The following is a 10,000-nucleotide window of genomic DNA, read 5'->3' as shown; positions in this document are numbered from 1 at the left end:
GGCGGCTGCTGTCCGCAGCACTTGTACAAGGCGCCCGCGGCCCCCCCGAGCCGGGGAACACCTGCCGGCCGGGAACCAACCCCGCCGTCGTTTCCCTAGCAGGGCTCTGCTTTGTCTTGCTCAGCTTTCAGCCGCATTACTCTGCTCTCCTGTGCTGTGCTAGGCTTCCTTTGGAGACTGTCTCGATGATTTTGCTGCCGAGTCGATTGGTAAATTTATGAACGCATAAACCGTCAGACACAGAACTTGGCCTCCCCGCAGCCCAGCCACTGTCCCCTCAGAACTGGCACGTGTGGGCAGCAGGCCTGGCCAGCCGACATGGTCCATTCTGTGTCCCCAGCCATGCGGCGAGCTGCCAGGTGGGTCCCACTGCTCGTTGTGTGTCTGAGGTTCTTAAAGACAGTAAGTAACGACATGATTCCCACAACTGCGGTGGAAGAAATCCACAACAACAACAACAACAACAACAACAACAAAATAGATAGAGATATATAAAACCAGCTAAGGCAAGACATGGTTCTTGCCCACCGTCACGGTGCACCAGGAGATGTGAAGGAGGCTGGGGAGAGGGCGATCAGGGTACAGCCACTGTCCAAGTCTGGCTGCCACCTGCACACAACATGAGGGCCCTCCGGTCTCCCCCCCACAGACACTTGGAACCCAAAGGAGGGCTGGCCGCCAGCTCGCTACGTTCGCTTTGCTTCCCTTTGTTTTGCCTTGCTCCGCTTTGCTTTGCTCTTCCTGGCACAGTTTTGCTTTCCCATACCTCCTTTCCTCTGCTGTTCTTGCCCCAGCTTTGCTTTGCTTTGCCTCAGATTGTTTTGCTGTTTCTTTCCTGAAAATGCTTTGCTTTTCCTTGTGCTACATTCCCTTGCTCTGCTTTGACTTGCTTGGCTTTCCCTTCCCTGGCCGTGCTTTCCTTGGTTTAGCTTTGGGTTATAGACCTGGCACTGCTTTCCTTTTCCTACCCCTGCTGTGCTTTGCCTTGCCTCAAACTGCTTTGCTTTGTTTTGTTTGCTTTGTCTTCCCTGGTTATGCTTTGCTTTTCCTGGTGCTACTTTCCTTTGCTCAGCTTTGCCTTCCCTGGCCGTGCTTTGTTTTGCTTTATGGGGCCATGCTTTCCTTTTTTTACCTTTGCCTTGCTCTCTTTTGCCTCACCTGCTCCTGCTCTCACTTCTATTTTCAGGCCATGCTTGCCTTTGTTTTGCTTTACTTTGTATTCCTGGCACTGCTTTGCTGTTCCTTTTGCTACTTTCTTTTGTTCTGCTTTGCCTTGCCTGGCCATGCTTTGCTTTGCCTTGCTTTGTATTCCTGGCATTGCTTTGCTTTTCCTTCTCTGCTCTGCTTAGCTTCTCTTAACCCAGCTCTGATTTGCCTTACCTCCAACTTTTTCGCTTTGTTGTGTTTATTTTAATGGTGTTTTTTTTTTTTTTTTTTTTTTTTGTTTGTTTGTTTGTTTGTTCATTTTTTCTTTTTTTTTTTTTATTTATTTTCACTTCTTTCTCTTTCCTGGCACTGCTTTGCTTTACCTGGTGCTACTTTCCTTAGCTCTGTTTTGCCTTCCCTGGCCTTCCTTTCGTTTGCTTTATCAGGCCATGTTTTCCTTTGTTTAGCTTTGCTTTGCTCTGCTTTGCTTTGCCTTTCATCTTTTTTTCGTTTTTCTTTTTTTAAAATTAATTAATTAATTAATTAATTAATTAATTTATTTATTTATTTATTTATTTCATGTTCCTTGCATGATTTGTTTTCATGTTGGACCTATCTGATGTGTTTTTACAGGCCGTGCTTTGCTTTTCCAGGCCCTGGTGGTCACTGCTTTTCCCTATGCCTAGCAGGGCTTTTCCTTGTCTTGCTCAGCTTTCATCCGCATTGCCTTCCTCTCCTGTGCTGTGCTAGGCTTCCTTTGGAGACTGTCTCACTGATTTTGCTGCCGAGTCGATTGGTAAATTTATGAACACATAAACCATCGGAAACAGAACTTGGCCTCCCTGCAGTCCAGCGACTGTCCACTCGGAACTGGCACGTGTGGGCAGCAGGCCTGGCCAGCCGACATGGTCCATTCTTTGTCCCCAGCCATGCGGCGAGCTGCCAGGTGGGCCCCACTGCTCGTTGTGTGTCTGAGGTTCTCAACGACAGTAAGTAACTACATGATTCCCACAACTACGGTGGAAGAAATCCACAACAACAACAACAACAACAACAACAACAAAACAGGTAGAGATATATAAAACGTCACGGTGGACTAGGAGATGTGAAGGAGGCTGGGGAGAGGGCGATCAGGGTACAGCCACTGTCCAAGTCTGGCTGCCACCTGTAAACAAAATGGAGGCCCTCCGGTCTCCCCCCCACAGCCACCTGGAATCCAAAGGAGGGCTGGCCGCCAGCTCGCTATGTTCGCTTTGCTTCTCTTTGTATTGCCTTGCTCCGCTTTGTTTTGCTCTTCCTGGCACAGTTTTGCTTTCCCATACCTCCTTTCCTCTGCTGTTCTTGCCCAGGCTTTGCCTCAGATTGCTTTGCTTTTTCTTTCCTGAAAATGCTTTGCTTTTCCTTGTGCTACATTCCTTTGCTCTGCTTTGACTTGCTCAGCTTTGCCTTCCCTGGCCGTGCTTTCCTTGGTTTAGCTTTGGGTTATAGACCTGGCACTGCTTTGCTTTTCCTACCCCTGCTGTGCTTTGCCTTGCCTCAAACTGCTTTGCTTTGCTTTGTTTGCTTTGTCTTCCCTGGTTATGCTTTGCTTTTCCTGGTGCTACTTTCCTTTGCTCAGCTTTGCCTTCCCTGGCCGTGCTTTGTTTTGCTTTATGGGGCCATGCTTTCCTTTTTTTACCTTTGCCTTGCTCTCTTTTGCCTCACCTGCTCCTGCTCTCCTTTCCATTTTCAGGCCATGCTTGCCTTTGTTTTGCTTTACTTTGTGTTCCTGGCACTGCTTTGCTGTTCCTTTTGCTACTTTCTTTTGTTCTGCTTTGCCTTGCCTGGCCATGCTTTGCTTTGCCTTGCTTTGTATTCCTGGCATTGCTTTGCTTTTCCTTCTCTGCTCTGCTTAGCTTCTCTTAACCCAGCTCTGATTTGCCTTACCTCCAACTTTTTCGCTTTGTTGTGGTTTTTATTGCTGTTTTTTTTGTTTTGTTTGTTTGTTTGTTTTTGTTCGTTATTTATTTATTTATTTATTTATTTTCACTTCTTTCTCTTTCCTGGTTATGCTTTGCTTTTCCTGGTGCTACTTTCCTTTGCTCAGCTTTGCCCTCCCTGGCCTTGCATTTTTTTTTTTTTTTTTTTTTTTTTTTATAGGGCCACGCTTTCCTTTGTTTAGCTTTGCTTTCCTCTACTTTGTTCTGCTTTGCTATGCCTTTCCTGGTCATGCTTTGCATTTTTTTTTTTTTTTTTTTATCTGATGTTCAATTCCATGCTTTCTGTTTTCCTTTTATATCTTTTTCTTGTGTTTTCTCTGGCCGTGCTTTGCTTTTCCAGGCGCTGGATGTCATTGCTTTTCCCTATGCCGCTAGGTCTTTTCCCTAGCAGGGCTTTGCTTTGTCTTGCTCAGCTTTCATCCGCATTGCTCTGCTCTCCTGTGCTGTGCTAGGCTTCCTTTGGGGACTGTCTCGCTGATTTTGCTGCCGAGTCGATTGGTAAATTTATGAACGCATAAACCGTCAGAAACAGAACTTGGCCTCCCCGCAGCCCAGCCACTGTCCCCTCAGAACTGGCGCGTGTGGGCAGCAGGCCTGGCCAGCCGACATGGTCCATTCTTTGTCCCCAGCCATGCGGCGAGCTGCCAGGTGGGCCCCACTGCTCGTTGTGTGTCTGAGGTTCTTAAAGACAGTAAGTAACGACATGATTCCCACAACTGCGGTGGAAGAAATCCACAACAACAACAACAACAACAAAATAGATAGAGATATATAAAACCAGCTAAGGCAAGACATGGTTCTTGCCCACCGTCACGGTGCACCAGGAGATGTGAAGGAGGCTGGGGAGAGGGCGATCAGGGTACAGCCACTGTCCAAGTCTGGCTGCCACCTGCACACAACATGAGGGCCCTCCGGTCTCCCCCCCACAGACACTTGGAACCCAAAGGAGGGCTGGCCGCCAGCTCGCTACGTTCGCTTTGCTTCTCTTTGTTTTGTCCTTGCTCCGCTTTGCTTTGCTCTTCCTGGCACAGTTTTGCTTTCCCATCCCTCCTTTCCTCTGCTGTTCTTGCCGTGGCTTTGCTTGGATTTGCGTCAGACTGCTTTGCTTTTTCTTCCCTCGTTATGGTTTGTTTTTCATTGTGCTACTTTCCTTAGCTCTGCTTTGCCTTCCCCGACCTTGCTTTGTTTTGCTTTATGGGGCCATGCTTGCCTTTGTTTAGCTTCTCTCTGCTCTGCTTTGCCTTGCTATGTTTTGCCTTTTCTGGACATGCTTTGCATCTATTTTTTTTTTAATTATTATTATTATTATTATTATTTTTTCTTTAAATGTTCATTGCATTCTTTTGGTTTCATTTTGGACCTATCTGATGTGTTTTTACAGGCCGTGCTTTGCTTTTCCAGACCTTGGTTGTTACTGCTTTTCCTTATGCCGCTAGGTCTTTTTCTTAGCAGGGTTTTACTCTGCCTTGCTCAGCTTTTATCCGCATTGCTCTGCTGTCCTGTGCTGTGCTAGGATTCTTTTGGAGACAGTCCCACTGGTTTTACTGGGCTAGCCGCCAGCTCGCTACGTTTGCTTTGCTTCTCTTTGTTTTGCCTTGCTCCGCTTTGCTTTGCTCTTCCTGGCACAGTTTTGCTTTCCCATCCCTCCTTTCCTCTGCTGTTCTTGCCCCTGCTTTGCCTCAGAGTGTTTTGCTCTTTCTCTCCTGGAAATACTTTGCATTTCCTTGTGCTACTTTCCTTTGCTCTGCTTTGACTTGCTCAGCTTTCCCTTCCCTGGCCATGCTTCCGGTTGCTTTATCAGGCCATGCTTTCCTTGGTTTAGCTTTGGTTTATAGACCTGGCACTGCTCTGCCTTTCCTACCCATGCTGTGCTTTGCCTTGCCTCAAACTGCTTTGCTTTCATTTGTTTGCTTTGTCTTTCCTGCTTGCGGTTTGCTTTACCTGGTGCTACTTTCCTTAGCTCTGCTTTGCCTTCCCTGGCCTTGCTTTCGTTTGCTTTATCAGGCCATGTTTTCCTTTGTTTAGCTTTGCTTTGCTCTGCTTTGCTTTGCCTTTCATCTTTTTTTCGTTTTCCTTTTTTTTTCATTAATTTATTTATTTATTTATTTATTTATTTCATGTTCCTTGCATGATTTGTTTTCATGTTGGACCTATCTGATGTGTTTTTACAGGCCGTGCTTTGCTTTTCCAGGCCCTGGTGGTCACTGCTTTTCCCTATGCCTAGCAGGGCTTTTCCTTGTCTTGCTCAGCTTTCATCCGCATTGCCTTCCTCTCCTGTGCTGTGCTAGGCTTCCTTTGGAGACTGTCTCGCTGATTTTGCTGCCGAGTCGATTGGTAAATTTATGAACGCATAAACCGTCAGAAACAGAACTTGGCCTCCCCGCAGTCCAGCGACTGTCCACTCGGAACTGGCGCGTGTGGGCAGCAGGCCTGGCCAGCCGACATGGTCCATTCTTTGTCCCCAGCCATGCGGCGAGCCGCCAGGTGGGCCCCACTGCTCGTTGTGTGTCTGAGGTTCTCAACGACAGTAAGTAACTACATGATTCCCACAACTACGGTGGAAGAAATCCACAACAACAACAACAACAACAAAATAGATAGAGATATATAAAACTAGCTAAGGCAAGACATGGTTCTTGCCCACCGTCACGGTGCACCAGGAGATGTGAAGGAGGCTGGGGAGAGGGCGATCAGGGTACAGCCACTGTCCAAGTCTGGCTGCCACCTGTACACAAAATGGAGCCCTCCGGTCTCCCCCCCACAGACACTTGGAACCCAAAGGAGTGCTGGCCGCCAGCTCGCTACGTTCGCTTTGCTTCTCTTTGTTCTGCCTTGCTTTGCTTTGCTTTGCTCTTCCTGGCACCGTTTTGCTTTTCCATACCTCCTTTTCTCTGCTGTTCTTACCTCAGATTGCTTTGCTTTTTCTCTCCTGGAAATGCTGTGTTTTTCCTTGTGCTACTTTGCTTTGCTTTACTTTGCTTTGCTTTGCTTTGCTTTGCTTTGCTTTGCTTTGCTTTGCTTTGCTTTTTCTTTCCTGGGACTGCTACGTTTTTACTTGTGCGGTCATGCTTTATTTTTTATTTCTTTGCTTCGTGTTCCTGTCAGTGCTTTGCTTTACCTTCTCTGCTCTTCTGTACCTTTCTTAGCCTTGCTGTGCTTTGCTTTGACTCAAACTGCTTTCTTTCCTTGGCTTTCCCTTTCCTGGCACCGCTTTGTTTTTCCCCGTGCTCCTTTCCTTAGCTTTGCCGTCTTTATGAATGCATAAACAAGTTCATGAAACTTGTTTATGAACACATAGAAAAGTTAGCCGGCCTGCAGCCCGACAGCTGTCCCCTCGGAGCTGGCGGGCAGGGACAGGGATCTGGCTACCGGGCCAGGTCTATTTTGTTGCCCACCGTTGTCCGGAGAGCCACCAGGTGGGCTCTGTTGCTATTCGTCTGGGGAGGGGTGTGGGTTGAGAACAACAATAAATAACTACTCAATTCCTAAAACTAAAGGGGGAAACAGATGGAGAAAATACTATTATTATTACTACTACTACTACTATTTTTATTACGTTTTAATGATACTTATTTCTATTACTATTTAATACTTTTATTTCTAATAGCTTTTTAGTAGTATATAATAATAATAATAATAATGACAATAACAATTTATATAATGATAAGCAGCTAAAGCAAACCAGCCAGGCAGCCAGCCAAACTGAGTGGCACAGGTGGGGAGCCGTTCACGGCCGAGCAGGAGCCTCTGATGTCAGAGCGAGAGGCGGCCCGAGGCAACCGGGGGCCGCTGCCACACCCTGGCCTTCTCAAACGCCCAGCTCCCCATAACCCAGCGATTTCGACTGACGCTAAGTTAACTACGCATTTTGTTTTGGCAGCACCGTTTTGCTTTGCTTTGCTTTCCCTGGCCCTGCGTTGCTTTGCTTTGCTTTGCTTTGCTTTGTATTCGTGGCACTGCTTCGCTTTTCCTGGCCCTCTTTTACTTTGGTTTTTCTGTTCCTCACCATGCTTTGCTTTTTCTGGCCTCGCTTTGTTTCGTTTTGCTTGACTTTGTATTCGTGACACCGCTTTTCTTTCCCTGGACCTCCTTTGCTTTGGTTTCTCTCGCCCTTCTTTGTTTTGCTTTTGCTGGCCCTGCCTTGCTTTGTTTTGCTTTATGTTGTATTCAAGACACCGCTTTTCTTTTCCTGGACCTCTTTTGCTTTGGTTTTTCTCGCCTTTCTTTGTTTTGCTTTTGCTGGCCCTGCCTTGCTTTGTTTTGCTTTACGTTGTATTCAGGACACCGCTTTTCTTTCCCCCACCCCCCAGGAAATCCTTAGCTTAGTTGTTTTTGGGTGTTTTTTGTTTTTTTTTTTTTTTTTTTTTTGTTTGTTTGTTTGTTTGTTTGTTTTTTTGTTTGTTTGTTTGTTTGTTTGTTTGTTTTTTTCCTCGCCCTTCTTTGTTTTGCTTTTGCTGGCCCTACCTCGCTTTGTTTTGCTTTAGTTTGTATTCGTGACACCACTTTTCTTTTCCTGGACCTCTTCTGCTTTGGTTTTTCTTGCCCTGCTTCGTTTTGCTTTTCCCGGCCCTTCTTGGCTTTGCTTTTCCTTTTGCCTTTTTCTTTTCCCTGGCAGGGCTATGCTTTGTCTCGCTCCGCTTTCCGTTGCATTGCTCAGCTCTGCTTTGCCGTGCTAGGTAGGCTTCTTTTGCAGACCGTCGCACCGATTTGGGCGATGAGTCGATCAGTGTATTGATGAAGGCATAAACCCTCAGGCGCACACCGTGGCCTCCCCGCAGCCCGACGACTGTCCCCTGGGAGCTGGAGGGTGGGGACAGGAAGCCTGGCCACCCACCCAGCATGGTCTATTCCTCATCCCCCGCTGTTCGGCGAGCCGCCAGGTGGGTCCCGCTGCTGCTGTTCGTCTGGGGATGGGGTTGGGTGAGGTTTTTTAGGACGATAAGTGACATTACACGATTCCCAATGATTTGGGTTCGTTTTGCTTTGCTTTACTTTTCCTTGCTTTACTTTTCCTTGCTCTTCCCCGCTTTGCTTTTCCTGCACCTGCTTCGACATGCTTTCCTTAGAACTGCCTATTTTTGGGGGGTTTTGGTTTGTATTCCCGGCACCGAATCCTTTTCTTTGCTCTGCTTTGCTGTTCCTACTCTGCTTTGCTTTTTTGCTCTGTTGATGTGTTTACACACTCGGGAACGCTGGGTCACCTCATTCGGCCTCCCCACAGCCCGCCAACCGTCCCTTCGCAGCTGGCAGGTGGGGGTGTGGGGGTCGGCCACCCAGCCAAGTCTATTCCAGTACCCCTGCTGACTGGGGAGCCGCCACCTGAGCTCAACTGCCATTTGCCTGAGGAGGCGGGGGGGGGGGGGGGGGGGGGGGGAGGAGGGGGAGCTGAGGAGTGGAGGGGTGGGGGAGGTTTTGAAAGACTGTAAGGAATGACAGGATTCCTAAAGCTACAGCAGAAAACAGGCAACGGAACAAACTAATAACAAACATAAAGATAACAGCATTTATTTTCCAAAGCAGCTAAAGCAAAGCGGCCAGGCAGTCAGCCGCACTGAGCGGCACAGGTGGCGAGCCTCTCGCGGCCGAGCAAGAACCTCTGACGTCAGAGCGAGCGGCGGCCCGAAGCAGCCGGGGTCCGCTCTCTCCCCCCGCCCCCTCCCTCCTCGTGGAGCCACCAGGTCTACTTCTCCCTCCTCCTCCCCGCTCTCCCCCCCCCCCCCCCCCCCGCCCCCTCCCGCCTCGTGGAGCCATCAGGTCTACCCCGCCGTCACGGCCATCGGTCTAGCCATCACGGCCACTGCTAGAGGGCGGCCAGTAATGAGAGTAAGAAGTCTGGAAGGCAAGCTTCATTTACTTTGGCATGAAATGATGGCCCCCTGCTATCATTGTCAGGTGGACACAACAAAAGCCCCTTCTCTCTGCCCACCCCCTAACCTCGCACCCTTGCCCACCAGGACTTTCCGTGCATGACCAGCAAAGTGCCTGGACCCTGGCAGCCTCTCTCCCCCCGCCCCCTCCCTCCTCGTGGAGCCACCAGGTCTACTTCTCCCTCCTCCTCCCCGCTCTGTCCTCCCCGCCCCCTCCCTCCTCGTGGAGCCACCAGGTCTACTTCTCCCTCCTCCTCCCCGCTGTCCTCCCCGCCCCCTCCCTCCTCGTGGAGCCACCAGGTCTACTTCTCCCTCCTCCCCGCTCTCTCCCCCCGCCCCCTCCCTCCTCGTGGAGCCACCAGGTCTACTTCTCCCTCCTCCTCCCCGCTGTCCTCCCCGCCCCCTCCCTCCTCGTGGAGCCACCAGGTCTACTTCTCCCTCCTCCCCGCTCTCTCCCACCGCCCCCTCCCTCCTCGTGGAGCCACCAGGTCTACTTCTCCCTCCTCCTCCTCCCCGCTCCCCCCGCCCCCTCCCTCCTCGTGGAGCCACCAGGTCTACTTCTCCCTCCTCCTCCCCGCTCTCCCCCCCCCCCCCCCCCCCCGCCCCCTCCCGCCTCGTGGAGCCATCAGGTCTACCCCGCCGTCACGGCCATCGGTCTAGCCATCACGGCCACTGCTAGAGGGCGGCCAGTAATGAGAGTAAGAAGTCTGGAAGGCAAGCTTCATTTACTTTGGCATGAAATGATGGCCCCCTGCTATCATTGTCAGGTGGACACAACAAAAGCCCCTTCTCTCTGCCCACCCCCTAACCTCGCACCTTTGAGTGTCCCCTTGCCCACCAGGACTTTCCGTGCATGACCAGCAAAGTGCCTGGACCCTGGCAGCCTCTCTCCCCCCGCCCCCTCCCTCCTCGTGGAGCCACCAGGTCTACTTCTCCCTCCTCCCCGCTCTGTCCTCCCCGCCCCCTCCCTCCTCGTGGAGCCACCAGGTCTACTTCTCCCTCCTCCTC

Source organism: Anas acuta, chromosome W (assembly GCF_963932015.1).
Source record: "Anas acuta chromosome W, bAnaAcu1.1, whole genome shotgun sequence".
Classification (NCBI taxonomy): domain Eukaryota; kingdom Metazoa; phylum Chordata; class Aves; order Anseriformes; family Anatidae; genus Anas; species Anas acuta.
The sequence above is the reverse complement of the archived record's forward strand: the minus strand, read 5'-3'. Positions refer to the sequence as shown.